The sequence below is a fragment of the Microcaecilia unicolor genome, chromosome 1 (genome assembly GCF_901765095.1).
Source record: "Microcaecilia unicolor chromosome 1, aMicUni1.1, whole genome shotgun sequence".
Lineage (NCBI taxonomy): Eukaryota > Metazoa > Chordata > Amphibia > Gymnophiona > Siphonopidae > Microcaecilia > Microcaecilia unicolor.
In genome coordinates this window covers 573025507-573041039 of record NC_044031.1, presented here as the reverse complement: position 1 = coordinate 573041039, position 15533 = coordinate 573025507, and the positions used below count along the sequence as shown (strand labels likewise).

Genomic DNA, 15533 nt, shown 5'->3' with positions numbered 1-15533 from the left:
TTCCTCAATTTTGTTGAGGAAATGCGTAGTATCTTTAATATGAGAAGTAATGTTTGGAACTAATGGTGACAAAAAAACATCCACATATTTACATGTTCTTTCCAAAAGTGAGTCTCGAGCAGATACTATCGGTCTTCCTGGAAGCTCTATCAATGTTTTGTGTATTTGGGGGAGTAAGTAGAATATGGGTATTTTTGCATTCTTGTAATTCAAGTAAGACATTTCATTCTTAGTTAGAAAGCCTTGTTGTACAGCATTCTTAGTAATCTCCTGTATTTTATCAAGAAGATCATCAGTAGGATCTTTGTAGATTTTACAATATGTCACTTGATCCGTTAGTTGCTGGTAGGCTTCTTTTAAATAATCTTCTTTATGAAGTATCACTATGGCCCCTCCTTTATCCGCACGTCTGATAATGATGTCAATGTCTTTCGAAAGTGACTGAATGGCTTTCCTTTCTTCTATGGTTGTGTTATGTCGAACGTATATATTTCTGTTCTAACTCTTCCAAGTCTCTTATTATATGTCGATAAAAAGTATCGATCACTGGATCCATAGGTCCCAGAGGAGACCATTTGCTTTTTTGACAGAGAAACCTCCATATTCTGAATTATTATCTCCAAAATATACATGCAACTGTAGCGTTCTTATGAATTTCACTATCACGTCTACTCTAGTTTGGAAAGGATCATGCAGCATGGAGGGAATGAATGTTAGTCCCTTCCCCAAAACTTGTAATTGGATGGTAGAAAATTATTTGTCAGTGAGATTAATCACAGGGAGTCGTCCCTCTTGCGTTGTCTTCCTCGTGGTCTCATTTGTTCGAATGTTACAGTGGCTCTCCCGCAGTTTTTTCGTGCGCCTCTTCCACGCCTTCTTGCTCGAATAATCATTGACCCCGATTTATCACTTGTTTCATCTTCTCCACTGAATTTACTTGAAGATAATTCACCTCTTAATATTTTAACACTGATATGGTTTTTCAGTTTCAAAACTAACATATATGGTTGATATTTTGAGCACTTAACATAGTAGATGACGGCAGAAAAAGACCTGCATGGTCCATCCAGTCTGCCCAAAACAAACTCATAGGTGTATACCTTACCTTGAATTTGTACCTGTCCTTTTCAGGGCACAGACCATATAAGTCTGCCCAGCAGTATTTCCCGCCTCCCAACCACCAGTCCCGCCTCCCATCACCGGCTCTGGTACAGACCGTATAAGTCTGCCCTCCCCTATCCTCGCCTCCCAACCACCACCCCCTCTTCCCCCCAACTGCTCCGCCACCCAATTTCAGCTAAGCTTCTGAGGATCCATTCCTTCTGCACAGGATTCCTCTATGCATATCCCACGCATGTTTGAACTCCGTTACCGTTTTCATCTCCACCACCTCCCGCGGGAGGGCATTCCAAGTGTCCACCACCCTCTCCGTGAAAAAATACTTCCTGATATCTTTCCTGAGTCTGCCCCCCTTCAATCTCATTTCATGTCCTCTCGTTCTACCGCCTTCTCATCTCCGGAAAAGATTCGTTTGCGGATTAATACCTTTCAAATATTTGAATGTCTGTATCATATCACCCCTGTTCCTCCTTTCCTCCAGGGTATACATGTTCAGGTCAGCAAGCCTCTCTTCATATGTCTTGGAACGTAAATCCCATACCATCCTCGTAGCTTTTCTTTGCACCGCTTAAATTTTTTTAACATCCTTCGCAAGATACGGCCTCCAAAACTGAACACAATACTCCAGGTGGGGCCTCACCAACGTCTTATACAGGGGCATTAAAACCTCTTTTCTTCTGCTGGTCACTCCTCTCTCTATACAGCCTAGCAATCTTCTAGCTACTGCCACCGCCTTGTCGCACTGTTTTGTCACCTTCAGGTCCTCAGATACTATCACCCCAAGATCCCTCTCCCCGTCCGTGCCTATCAGACTCTCCCCGCCTAACACAAACGTCTCCCTTGGATTTCTACTCCCTAAGTGCATCACTTTGCATTTCTTCGCATTGAATTTTAATTGCCAAACGTTAGACCATTCTTCTAGCTTCTTCAGATCTTTTTTCATGTTTTCCACACCCTCCGGGGTGTCCACTCTATTGGAAATCTTGGTGTCATCCGCAAAAAGGCAAACTTTACCTTGTAACCCTTCGGCAATGTCACTCACAAATATATTGAACAGAATCGGCCCCAGCACCGATCCCTGAGGCACTCCACTACTCACCTTTCCTTCCTCCGAGCGAACTCCATTCACCACCACCACCCTCTGGCGTCTGTCCGTCAACCAGTTCCTAATCCAGTTCACCACTTCGGGTCCTATCTTCAGGCCGTCTAGTTTATTTAAGAGCCTCCTGAGGGGAACCATGTCGAAAGCCTTGCTGAAATCTAAGTAGATGACGTCCATAGCACGTCCTTGATTTAATTCTCCTGTCACCCAGTCAAAGAATTCAATGAGATTCGTTTGGCACAATTTCCCTTTGGTGAAACCATGTTGTCTCGGATCTTGCAACTTATTGGCTTCCAGGAAATTCACTATCCTTTCCTTCAGCATGGCTTCCATTACTTTTCCAATAACCGAAGTGAGGCTTACCGGCCTGTAGTTTCCAGCTTCTTCCCTATCACCACTTTTGTGAAGAGGGACCACCTCCGCCGTTCTCCAATCCCTCGGAACCTCTCCCGTCTCCAAGGATTTATTAAACAAGTCTTTAAGAGGACCCGCCAGAACCTCTCTGAGCTCCCTCAGTATTCTGGGGTGGATCCCGTCCGGCCCCATGGCTTTGTCCACCTTTAGCTTTCCAAGTTGTTGATACACACTCTCTTCCGTGAACAGCGCTCTATCCACCTCATTTTCAGGTGTACTTTTACCAGTCCCTCTCAGTCCTTCCCCAGGGTTTTCTTCAGTGAAAACAGAACAAAAGTATCTATTTAGCAAATTGGCTTTTTCTTCATCATTTTCTACATAGCGTTTTGTTGTATCTTTTAGTCTCACAATTCCCTTTATAGTCTTTCTCCTTTCACTAATATACCTGAAGAAGTTTTTGTCTCCTCTCCTTACATTTCTAGCCATTTGTTCTTCCGCTTGCGCCTTCGCCAGACGTACCTCTCTCTTGGCTTCTTTCAGTTTCATCTGGTATTCCTCCCCGTGTTCCTCCTCTTGAGATTTTCTATATTTCTGGAACGCTAACTCTTTAATCTTTATTTTCTCAGCCACTTGCTTTGAGAACCATATCGGTTTCCTTTTTCTCTTGCTTTTATTTACTCTCCTTACATAAAGGTCTGTGGCCCTGTTTATTACTTCTTTTAGCCTGGACCACTGTCCTTCCACTTCTCGTATGTCCTCCCAGCCCATCAGCTCCTTCCTCAGGTATTCTCCCATTTTGTTAAAGTCAGCTCGCTTGAAATCCAGGACTTTGAGTTTAAAGTGGCCGCCATCCACATGAGCCGTTAAATCAAAACAAACCGTTTGATGGTCACTGTTTCCCAGGTGTGCAGCCACTTGGACATTTGACACACTATCCCCATTCGTGAGCACCAGATCCAACGTGGCTCCCTCCCTCGTGGGTTCGTTCACCATTTGTCTGAGCAGAGCACTTTGGAAAGCATCCACAATCTCTCTACTTCTTTCCGATTTTGCAGACGGAACCTTCCAATCTACATCCGGCAGATTAAAATCTCCCAACAACAGCACCTCTCTTTTCTTCCCCAACTTTTGAATATCAGCGATCAGATCTTTATCTAGTTCTTCCAATTGTGTCGGGGGTCTATAGACAACACCCACGTGGACCAAGGTTCTATCCTCTCTTTTTAAGGTGATCCATATCGCTTCTTCCTTTCCCCAGTTCCCTGTCATTTCAGTCTTTGGATATCATTTCTCACATACAGAGCTACTCCTCCACCTATACGTCCCTCTCTATCCTTCCTAAAAAGATTATAGCCTGGTATGTTTACATCCCATTCATGGGAACCATTGAGCCATGTCTCTGTGACTGCAACTATGTCCAAGTCAGCCTCCAAAATCAGGGCTTGAAGGTCATGAATTTTATTGCTTAGACTGCGAGCATTTGTGGTCATTGCTTTCCATGTACATTTCCTAGTATGTGTTTTGGTTTTAGTGATTTGTGAGGGTGTTTTCTCTTTGGGTACCTTCTCATATTTTTGTTCCCCCTTCCTTGCTTTTTCTTTTTTTTCCGCTTCAGTTTTACATCACAGTGCTGTAGTGGAGCAAAAGAATTTCGTAGTGGTAACACTTGTGCGGGCGGATGCTTCTGTGTCACATGATGAAGTCTGCCTGAGCCTACTGTGAACCATCTGTTCTTATGTGGTTTTATTCTTTGAGGCAGTGGTGAGAAGTTATGATTCTGCACAGTCCTATAAGTTGCTTTAATTGCATCTAATTCTTGCATTACTTTACAGAGCTCTTGTTTTAAAGTAGATAGCTGAAGACAGATAGGACAAGCTTTAAGTCTCCAGATGATTGGCCTTGAAACTAAAGCATCACAATTATTGCAGAGAATAAAAGTCATCCTGATTGGTTGAAATGGGTATGAACAGGTGTACTATGTTGGAGTAACAGCCTGCAAGACTGCCTGTGTATGATTGAGTAAAGTTAATGAGGTTTGGTTTGTCTATAAATGAGTGGACAACCCTGGGGTGGGTGGGATTATAAGTCCCAAAGTGTCAGCTAAATGCTGTTATCAAGGGAATGCTCTAGTTGAATGGACCCAAATGGTCCAGTCTGAGCAAGAATTTTCACTTGATTTAACTTTTAAAACTGCCCTAGATATTGCTAATTTTCCTTTTAACTAAGTCTAAATATTCCCAATAATTAAAGCAGTTCCTCTCTATCAGAGTTTGGCAGGAACAGAAAGAAAGCCAGAAAGAAAGAGAGAGAGGTTTCACAGTGCTAATTAAAATTATTAAGCAATAAGCATTAAAATTTAAAGAGATTATCAGGTAGCTCACCTAAAAAAACAGCTAGTTGAGAAGTTTGGGGATTTAGAGGTCAGAATTAAACCTTTCCTTTGCAGGAGTTTTTGGTTCAGTTCCAGCACCTGCAAAGTTAGAAATAAGTGGTATTCCTTATGTTTGAGGCCAACCCTGCCTCCAGCTGTGGGGGTGCTTATCTCCCAAAGTGTCAGCTAAATGCTGTTATCAAGGGAATGCTCTAGTTGAATGGACCCAAATGGTCCAGTCTGAGCAAGAATTTTCACTTGATTTAACTTTTAAAACTGCCCTAGATATTGCTAACTTTCCTTTTAACTAAGTCTAAATATTCCCAATAATTATAGCAGTTCCTCTCTATCAGAGTTTGGCAGGAACAGAAAGAAAGCCAGAAAGAAAGAGAGAGAGGTTTCACAGTGCTAATTAAAATTATTAAGCAATAAGCATTAAAATTTAAAGAGATTATCAGGTAGCTCACCTAAAAAACCAGCTAGTTGAGAAGTTTGGGGATTTAGAGGTCAGAATTAAACCTTTCCTTTGCAGGAGATTTTGGTTCAGTTCCAGCACCTGCAAAGTTAAATTTGTTATAGTTACTACCCCTCCTTCCGTTTTTTACTACATACTTTTTCTTCCTACATTAAAATACTTAGGGAGTTTTTTTACTCTGTAGGTGTTTTGGGGAGGTGGAGGAGCCTATGATGTTAGCCATTACAGTTGGTGTCCTAATTTAAAGGTACCCTGGGCTTTTGAGGCTATTTTTTTTTTTTTATAAAGAATTGATATAAGTGCCAAATTAACAACTGAAATTCAGGGTATTAGTTTACAATTGATAGTTTCTAACTTAAGAAAATACACCATATCCCTAACTTTGCCTCTGGAGTTTGCATCTGCTATCAAGTTGGATTACAAATTGACTGCTTCAAAGAGGACTTGAACTGCCTGTTGCAGAATATTCAGTAAAATGTTATTTTGCATAACACTCTGGAATGGAGTCTTTTCTTTGAGTGAGAGTGAAACTTATTTACTCCCGGACTGGTAAAGGAAAGAGAACAGAGAGTGAAGTGAAATAAAGCCCCAGCTCAAAACTCTGTGGCCTTCCGGATCTTTACCTGGCCTTGGCCTATGCCCAGCTTAGAAGGACTAAGAACTTGGTAAAGTTGTGTGTTTCTTTGTGGCCCTGGTCTCGGGTGGCCCTGTCCCACAACAACCTAGTTAGTGTCCAGAGAGTATGTAGTGAGACCAGGGTTTCACAAATGGTGCCTGTAACTGGGGTGATAGGGTTTGATCCGGAGGGACTTTTCCAAACAAGGATTACAAATTTTTGATTGACCGGTGCTAATGGAGTATGGTGCCCAGGGTGACTGCTTGATTCAGACCTAGGACTTTATTGTTATTTTAGTACCATAGCAGGACTATTTGATTGAAAACTATGAATATGAATTTTCCCACCCATAAGAAACTACTCAAACTGGCCCTATCAACTGCCAGAAAAGACCGGAAAGATAACATCTGAACTGTCAGTACCTGAAAAAGTGGTGGGAAAGATCAGGGACTCCATCATGGCCGCGGTTTCTGCACTTTTAATGAGGGGAAGGAGGAGAATGCACCAAATTGTTAATCATGGCATGGAATACTGGGAGCTGCCTTGGAGAAGGGAGGCCTCCTAAAAGGAGATCATCACCCTGGTGAAGTTGGAAATAATCCTGTAGGCAGGACCAGCCCACCAGGGGATGCAATATTCTCTCGTACCGAGGATGTGTCTCCAGGAGCTTCTGCCCAGGAGGAGGGAAGGGTTAGGACAGCTGTTGTAGTTGATAATTCGATTATTAGGCATGTAGATAGCTGGGTGACTGGTAGGCATGAGGATCACTTGGTCACTTGCCTGCCTGGTGCAAAAATGGCGGACCTCACGCGTTACCTAGATAGGATTTTAGATAGTGCTGGGGAGGAGCTGGCTGTCTTGGTACATGTAGGTACCAATGACATAGAGTTCTTGAAGCCAAATTTAGGCTCCTAGGTAGAAAGCTGAAATCCAGATCCTCCTGGTTGGCATTTGCAGAAATGCTCCCCATTCCACGTGCAGGGCCCAAGAGACAGGCAGAACTCTGGAGTCTCAATGCGTGGATGAGACAATGGTGCAGGGAGGAGGGTTTTAGATTTGTAAGGAACTGGGCAACATTCTGGGGAACGGGGAGCCTATTCTGAAAGGATGGGCTCCACCTTAACCAGGGTGGGACCAGGCTGCTGGCATTGGCATTTAAAAAGGAGATAGAGCAGCTTTTAAACTAGAAACTGAGGGGAAGGCTGACAGTTGCTCAAAAGCGCATGGTTCAGAATAAGGTATCTTTCAAAGATATCACCAAAACAGGGAAGATAGTGCATCTCGATAGCGAGGTTGCAGTAGAGACCATAGTAGACCAGCCAGCTCATTTTTGAAAGGGATCACTGGCGATCTTCTGACACAAATCGGGAGATCGCCGGTGATCTCCTGATCCCGGCCAAATTGGTATTATCGAACGCAAATTTTGGCCGGCCCCAACTGCTTTTTCATCGCGCCACGGCCAACCTTCAAGGGGGCGTGCTGGTAGGGTAGCGAATGCGGGGCGGGGGCAGGGCAGGGCATGGTTACGGGATGGCTGGCTTCACCTTATAATGAAAAAAAAAATGGCCGGCTCAAATGAGCATTTCGCCGGCTGGACTTGGTCCATTTATTTTTAGGACCAAGTCTGAAAAAGTGCCCCAACTGACCAGATGACCACCGGAGGGAAGCGGAGATCACCTCCCCTTACTTCTCCAGTGGTCACCAACTCCCTCTCACCCAAAAAAAAAAACAAAAAACTTTTTTTGCCAGCCTCTATGCCAGCCTGACATGTCATACCCAGCTCCTTGACAGCAGTATGCAGGTCCCTGGAGCAGTTTTTAGTGGGTGCAGTGCACTTCAGGCAGGTGGCCCAGGCCCATCCCCCCCCCCCCCCCACACTTGTTACACTTGTGGTGGTTAATGTTGAACCCTCCAAAAAAAAACCAAAACCCACTGTACCCACATGTAGGTGCCCCCCCTTCACCCCTTAGGGCTATGGTAATGGTGTAGAGTTGTGTGGAGTGGGTTTTGGGGGGGATTTGGGGGGCTCAGCACCCAAGGTAAGGGTGCTATGCACCTGGAAGCTATTTTGGGGTTTTTTTTTTTAATTTTTAGAAGTGCCCCCTAGGGTGCCTGGTTGGCGTCCTGGCATGTCAGGGGGGCCAGTGCACTACAAATGCTGGCTCCTCCCATGACCAAATGCCTTGCATTTCACCAGGTTTGAGAGGCCGGGCCCAGTTTCCATTATGGCTGGAAAACAAAGCCGGCCATCTCATGTAAATCCGGCGATCCTGCTGTAAACCTGGTGAGCGATTTGGCCGGCACCAAGCGTATTTCGAAAATATGCTTAGCTCCGCCTCCTTGTGGAGCCAGCCCCGAAGATGCCAGGCCATTGATTTGGCTGGCGCCGTTCGATTATGCCCCTCCAGGTGTCTTTAAATAAAAAGCAGACAGATTTTCAAGATTGCACATTATTTCTGTCAACTTCTGAGCTAGATGTAAATAGGAACAACAAACATAGTTTGTAATGTCTATATGCAAATGTCAGAAGCCTAAGAAATAAAATGGGAGAGTTAGAATATATTGTACTAAATGAAAAAAAAATAGATATAATTGGCATTTATAAGACCTGGTAGAAGGATGATAACCAGTGGGACACTGTCATACCAGGATACAAATTATATCGCGGTGGTAGGGTTGATCGAATTGGTGGAGGGATACCATTGTATGTAAAGGAGGGCCTTGAATTGAATAGAGTAAAAATTCTACAGGACACGAAGCACATATTGGAATCCCTATGGATTAAAATTTCATGTGTAAAGGGGAAAAGGATAGTGATAGGATAAATGTAACATCAGTGCATGCTAGAAAGGTGAAATCCCTTGATGGAATCAAGGACTGCCTTATGGAGCAGCTGGTTCAGTAGCCAACAAGAGGAGGAACAATTCTAGACCTAGTCCTTAGTGTAGCGAATGATATGGTGCAGGAGGTAATGGTGCTGGGGCCTCTTGATAACAGTGAGCATAGTATGATCAGATTTGATATAAGCTCTGGAGTAAGTACACACAGGAAATCCAATACGTTAGCATTTAATTTTCAAAAAGGAGACTATGATAAAATGAGAAGAATGGTGAAAAAAAAACAGAGGAGCAGCTGCAAAGCTCAACAATTTACATCAGGCGTGGATGCTGTTCAAAAATACCATCCTGGAAGCCCAGGCCAAATATATTCCATGTATTCAAAAAGGAGGAAGGAAGACCAAATGACAGCAGGCATGGTTAAAAAGTGAGGTGAAGGAAGCTATTAGAGCTAAAAGAAAATCCTTCAGAACATAGAAGAAGGATCTAACTGAAAATAATAGGAAACAGCATAAAGAATGGCAAGTCAAATACTAATAAGAAAGGCAAAGAGAGACTTTGAAAAGAAGATTGCGTTTGAGGCAAAAACGCATAGTAAAAACCTTTTTAGGTATATTAAAAGCAAGAAGCCAGCAAAAGAATCAGTTGGACCACTAGATGACCAAGGGGTAAAAGGGGCACTCAAGGAAGACAAGGCCATAGCAGAGAGATTAAATGAATTCTTTACTTCAGTTTTCACCGAGGAAGATGTGTGTGAGATACTGGTGCCAGAAATGGTATTCAAAGGTCACAAGTCAGAGAAACTGAATGAAATCTCTATAAACCTGGAGGATGTAATGGGGCAATTTGACAAATTGAAGAGTAGCAAATCACCAGGACCAGATGGTATACATCCCAGAGTATTGATAGAATTGAAAAATGAACAACCATATCTCAAACAACTAATTATTACCTGACTTGGTTATTACTGTATTTACCATTAACATTCTCTTTGCTTCATGTAGAATTTATCAATCATAATAGATTTTCTGAATGTTAAACTTCCATAGTTATCCCAGTATGTTTTATGATACTGTATTGTAAAATTGAATTCTTACAACAAATTACTTTCTTATGCATTATTCTTTGTTATGTATCCTATACTGTTTATTGTAAGCCACATTGAACTCAAACTTGTTTGGATAATGTGAGATATAAATGTCACAAATCAATAAATATGTAATTTATTTTTAAAATCAAGCATGGTACCGGAAGATTGGAGGGTGGCCAATGTAACGCCGATTTTTAAAAAGGGTTCCAGAGGTGAGTCTGGAGAGGAGAAAGCCCAAAGTAATCAGAGCTACATTTGGACACAGTGTGGGAAAGGAGGAGGAGGATCAAGTCCCCAGCCGCAAGCTCCTTGGAGGAAGGCCCCGAGAGGATGGAGGTGACAGGGCTGGAACCGCCTAAACTGGCAAGCCCAAAGATCTGTTCAGGACCTGGAGGCTGAAACCTGATGCAGACAGTGAAAAAGAGTTGGGGAAGTGATGGCAAAGGAGAGTCAAGTGCCAGCACCCCCTGACATAAACATCTGTGACCGCGAGCTGCCCAGACGGTATCCTGGAGTGGATGTGAGGACGAAGTCAGAGGAGGAGGTCAGTTGAGAAGCAGCTGGTGGTGCCCTCGGAGGGGGTGCCACCAGAGGTAAAAGCAGCAACCCTGGGGCTGGAATCCCTCCAGGAGAACGTGGAGAGGATACCGGGTTATGGAGTACCCTTATGCAACAACAAAACACTGCATTGTTTGGAAGGTGCCAAAAGATCTGGAGACAGGTCTTCATAAGCTTGTCACTATGTTGGAGTATCTGTGTTTAGTCACGGGGGAAGTAGACTTGGACATCCCGTGCCGTTGCCATCTGAGTGGGTGGTGAGGAGTCCAGAGGTCGACCACCTGCTCAGAAGCCTGCATATTCGGAAAGGTCCAACTGACGAAGAAAGGAGGTCAAATCGTGTCCTGAGGAGGTGGCTGGCTGGCTGCTGCCTAGGCAACCCAGTGCCAAAGGAGTTGTTGCAGGACCCCTGGATTGAATGAAGGAAAGCAAGAGGTGAGACGCTTCCCAAGGTGAGCCAATTGGACAGACACATAAAGAAAGTGGTTTGGGACATGGGGACTGGGGTATCCCTAAGTGCCACTGTCAGTAATGTGCATTGTGGACACACAGAGAGAAGCATGGGCACGGGAGGCCATTTTTCAACATTTTTCCCAGAATTACTTCCAAAATATGAATTGGCTAGGATTTCAAAATTCAAGAAGTGCTCCAAAATGCTAATTGGTTGCTGTAGGTGTCACCTTATCTTAGCAACACCCATTGATAATTTATCTTTCTTCGTGCAGTGTGAAAAAGGAACCAGTCCATTCTTCAGATGAGGAACGCTAGACAGGATTTGCTAGCGCATCTGTTCTTTATATGAGCAATAAAATAATATTTGCAAAGCTCGAGGTCCCTGTTTTAACTTTGTGATCAGCTTTTGTTCATGAGCTCAGCTCAGAGCTTGTTCACATGGCAGCGTGCCATGCAATAGAGTGGGGCATGGCATAATACAGAAAAGTGAAGCAGAAAATTATGTACTTTCATTCCGAGCCAGGCTTTGAAATGGAAAATCATTCGTATCAATCTGGCAGAACTACATCTTGTCAAAAAGATATCAGTTTATTTTAACTTATTACTAAGTACTCCTCAAAACTTCCTTCCAAGTGTCAAGAAGTCAAAATAAAAAATCAATAGCTTTATACAGAAACTCCTTCAGGATTAATACTGAAGCCATAAAAGATTTTTGAGAAAGCTAACTGCATCCGTGCAAGGTTCACAGTGCAAGTGGTCAGGAAACATCAGTCATTACACAAGAGTGAGAGCTAGCGATGAATTGGAGGGCACACAATGAAATTACTAAGTAGTGCATTTAAGATAAATTCTGAGAAAATATTTCCTCACTCAATGTGTAATTAAGCTCTTGAATTCATTGCCAGGGAATGTGATAGAGAGTTGTGGTAGCCGTGTTAGTCCATTTTTAAAGGTAATCAATAGAAATAAAACAAAATAAAACATGGAAAAGAAAATAAGATGATACCTTTTTTATTGATTAGCTTTCGAAGGTTGCCCTTCTTCATCAGATCAGAAATAAGCAAATGTTGGTAGATGACAGTATATATAAGTGAAACATCAAAGCATTTCAATGACAGTCTAACAGGATGGGGGTGGATAGGTGAGAGACAGGAAGAGTCCAGTGGATGAAGGACAGGGAGATATGCATGGAGGCAGGAGGGTGACAAAGCAGTACAATTTTATGGTTTATAATGGGCTAGAAAACCCAGATCTTTGGCTATATACAAACATCTATATACAAGAAACCCACAGACAGATGCAGCTACGTCCACAACTCCAGCTTCCACCCTTCACATACAAAGAGATCCATTATTTACAGCCAAGCCACAAGATACCACCGTATCTGCTCTGACCCAAGGAGCAGAGACAGACACCTTGAAATCCTGACTGCATCCTTCGAACAGAAAGGCTATAACCCCAAAATAATCTCTAAGAATATTACCTCTTCCCTCAAAACACCCAGAGAAAATCTGCTACAGTACAAAGAAAAAAAAAAGCCACAGACAGAATCCCCCTTATAGTGAGTGACATACAACCCAGAGCTGGAAAAATTAAGAAAAATCATAAAAGATCTGCAGCCTCTACTCCAGGAGGATGAATTACTAAAATAGATATTCCCATCCCCACCAGTGCTGGCCTTCCGACAGCCACCCAACTTAAAACAAAAGCTAATTAGAAGTAAGCTCCCAACACAGACTCAAAAAGAAAAGAATGGCACACATCCTTGCAATATATCCATCTGCAAACTATGCCAAAACATTTCACAGGACCTCACGGTCATTCACAAAGGAAAAGTATTCAACATTAAGGAATCTTTCATGTGCTCATCTTCCAATGTGATATATATCATTCAGTGTAAAAAAATGCAACGAAGGCTGCTACATTGGAGAAAGAAGTCAGATGCTAAAGAAGAGATTTAATTTACATAGACACCATATGAAAAATGCTAGTACCAATAAAGATGTCACGCCTGTGGGGCATCACTTTACAAAACCAGAACACTGTACCAGTGATTGCATGGTGAGAATCCTGAAAGGGAACTTTAAAACAATACAGGAACGTAAGACCTTTGAAGTCAGAATGATTAAATATTTTGACACCCACCAGACAGGACTTAACAAAGATCTGAGTTTTCTAGCCCATTATAAACCGTAAAATTGTACTGCTTTGTCACCCTCCTATCTCCATGCATATCTCCCTGTCACTCATCCACCCAACTCTTCCTGTCTCTCACCTATCCACCCCCATCCTGTTAGACTGTCATTGAAATGCTTTGATGTTTCACTTATGTATACTGTCATCTACCAACATTTGCTCATTTCTGATCTGATGAAGAAGGGCAACCTTCAAAAGCTAATCAAGAAATGTATTAAGTTATGTCCAATAAAAAAGGTATCATCTTATTTTCTTTTCCATGTTTTATTTTGTTTTATTTCTATTGATTACCAGGGAATGTGATAAAAGCAGTTAGTGTAGCAGGGTTTTTAAAAGGTTGTAAACAAGTTCCTGTAAGAAAAACCCATAAAACCATTCTTAAGGTGGATTTGAGAGTCATCCACTGCTTATTCCTGGGATAAGCAGCATAAAATCTGTTTTCCTCTTTTGGGATCCTGCCAGGTTCATGCGACCTGAATTGGCCACTACTGGAAACAGGATACTGGGCTTGATAGACCTTTGATCTCTCCATATTTTCAGCACTAACTAAATTAAACATTCAATGATAGCCAATAATGTTGGGCAAGCTAGTTCTAGGAGATTGTCAGGTACAAAAATTTCCTGCAAAAGTGTGGCTAAAATTCCAGCTCAAGATAACTGATTAAAATGACACAGTTATGTTACCTGCTCAGAGGTGATAGAACAAGACATGGAAAAACTTCTAAGACTATTCAAAGAGTTCTTCTTCTACTTGGTCTGATTTTATAGCTTTAGACTTTTGAGAAAGAGGAACCCGAATTATAGCTATGTCATGCAAGGTTCCACGTTAGGAGTCACAGACCAAGAAAGGGATCTAGGTGTCGTCGTTGATGATACGTTGAAACCTTCTGCTCAGTGTGCTGCTGCGGCTAAGAAAACAAATAGAATGTTAGGTATTATTAGGAAAGGAATGGAAAACAAAAATGAGGATGTTATAATGTCTTTGTATCGCTCCATTGTGCGACTGCACCTCGAATATTGTGTTCAATTCTGGTCGCCACATCTCAAGATATAGTGGAATTAGAAAAGGTGCAGAGAAGGGCGACGAAAATGATAAAGGGTATGGGACAACTTCCCTATGAGGAAAGGCTAAAGCGGCTAGGGCTCTTCAGCTTGGAGAAAAGACAGCTGAGGGGAGATATGATAGAGGTCTATAAAATAATGAGTGGAGTTGAATGGGTAGATGTGAAACGTCTGTTCACGCTTTCCAAAAATACTAGGACTAGGGGGCATGCGATGAAGCTACAATGTAGTAAATTTAAAACAAATCGAAGAAAATTTTTCTTCACTCAGCGTGTAATTAAACTCTGGAATTCGTTGCCAGAGAATGTGTTAAAGATAGGTGTTTTCAAGTGTTCTTAACAATCGAGACTTAGCATCGGTCATAGTTGTGCAAACCACATACAGCTCCATTTTAGACAGAACCTAGAACTTGGAATTGAGACATCCAGGTCAGGATTGTGCAATTCCAGTTATATTTAGAAAAAGGATCTGCGTTTCTTAAATTACATGCTCTTCAGATTAGTGACATCAAGCACCTGTTGTTCCCTCTTTCAAATTTATCAGATTGGACACAAAAAGGAGCACAATATTTAGTGTTAGAGCTCCCCCCCCCTTATGGAATACTCTCTCCCCCCCCCCCCACCTCTGCTTACAGCGCTCATTGGGTTGAAAACATTCCTGTTCCAGGATGCATATGGTCCATAGGTTTCTCTATACTAGCTTAACTTCCCTATTCTTGCCACCTACCACTGTTCCCTCTAAGCTGAGCGGGAGTCCTCCATCTACACTCCTGGCAGTAGAGGGTGCTGTTTCACTATCACATTTTGAATAGTGAGGGACAGGTAAGCTCTGCAGGGCTCCAGAAACCCTGCCTGTCCTTAGCAATTGAAAATGCAATATTGAAGCACCACCCTCCACTAGTAGCAATTCAGCTGGAGGACTCCCGCTCAGCTTAGAGAGAACAGTGCTACCCACTAATGGATGTTTCAGAGGTCTGCCTAGCAGGGCTGGTTCTATATAACTACTGCTTTCTTCTTCTCTTACTACCCTGTAATGAAAATTGCAACTTCTGTTTCTCCTTTTCTGTTTAATTTAATTTAATTTAATTTTTAATTTAATGTATGTAAACTGCTTATAAAGATCTCCAATAGGCAGTATATCAAATATGTAGTAGATTTCAATACACATCTATGTATCAGCTACATGATATGGGAGTAACCATTCTACAATTGTCAATTTCTGAGACATCAACAGTGGCAACTAGGTAATATACACATCTAAGTGTCAGCGCTTACACGTGTAAGTATTTTCAGAACCTAGA

The 15533-nt window shown here is 42.4% G+C and overlaps 1 protein-coding gene across 1 annotated transcript in view; it reads left to right on the top strand.

The window, feature by feature from the left end:
• SAMD12 (sterile alpha motif domain containing 12) overlaps nucleotides 1–15533 on the top strand; it is a 670300-nt gene that overhangs the window by 473255 nt on the left and 181512 nt on the right. The gene's annotated exons all lie outside the window — the stretch shown is intronic.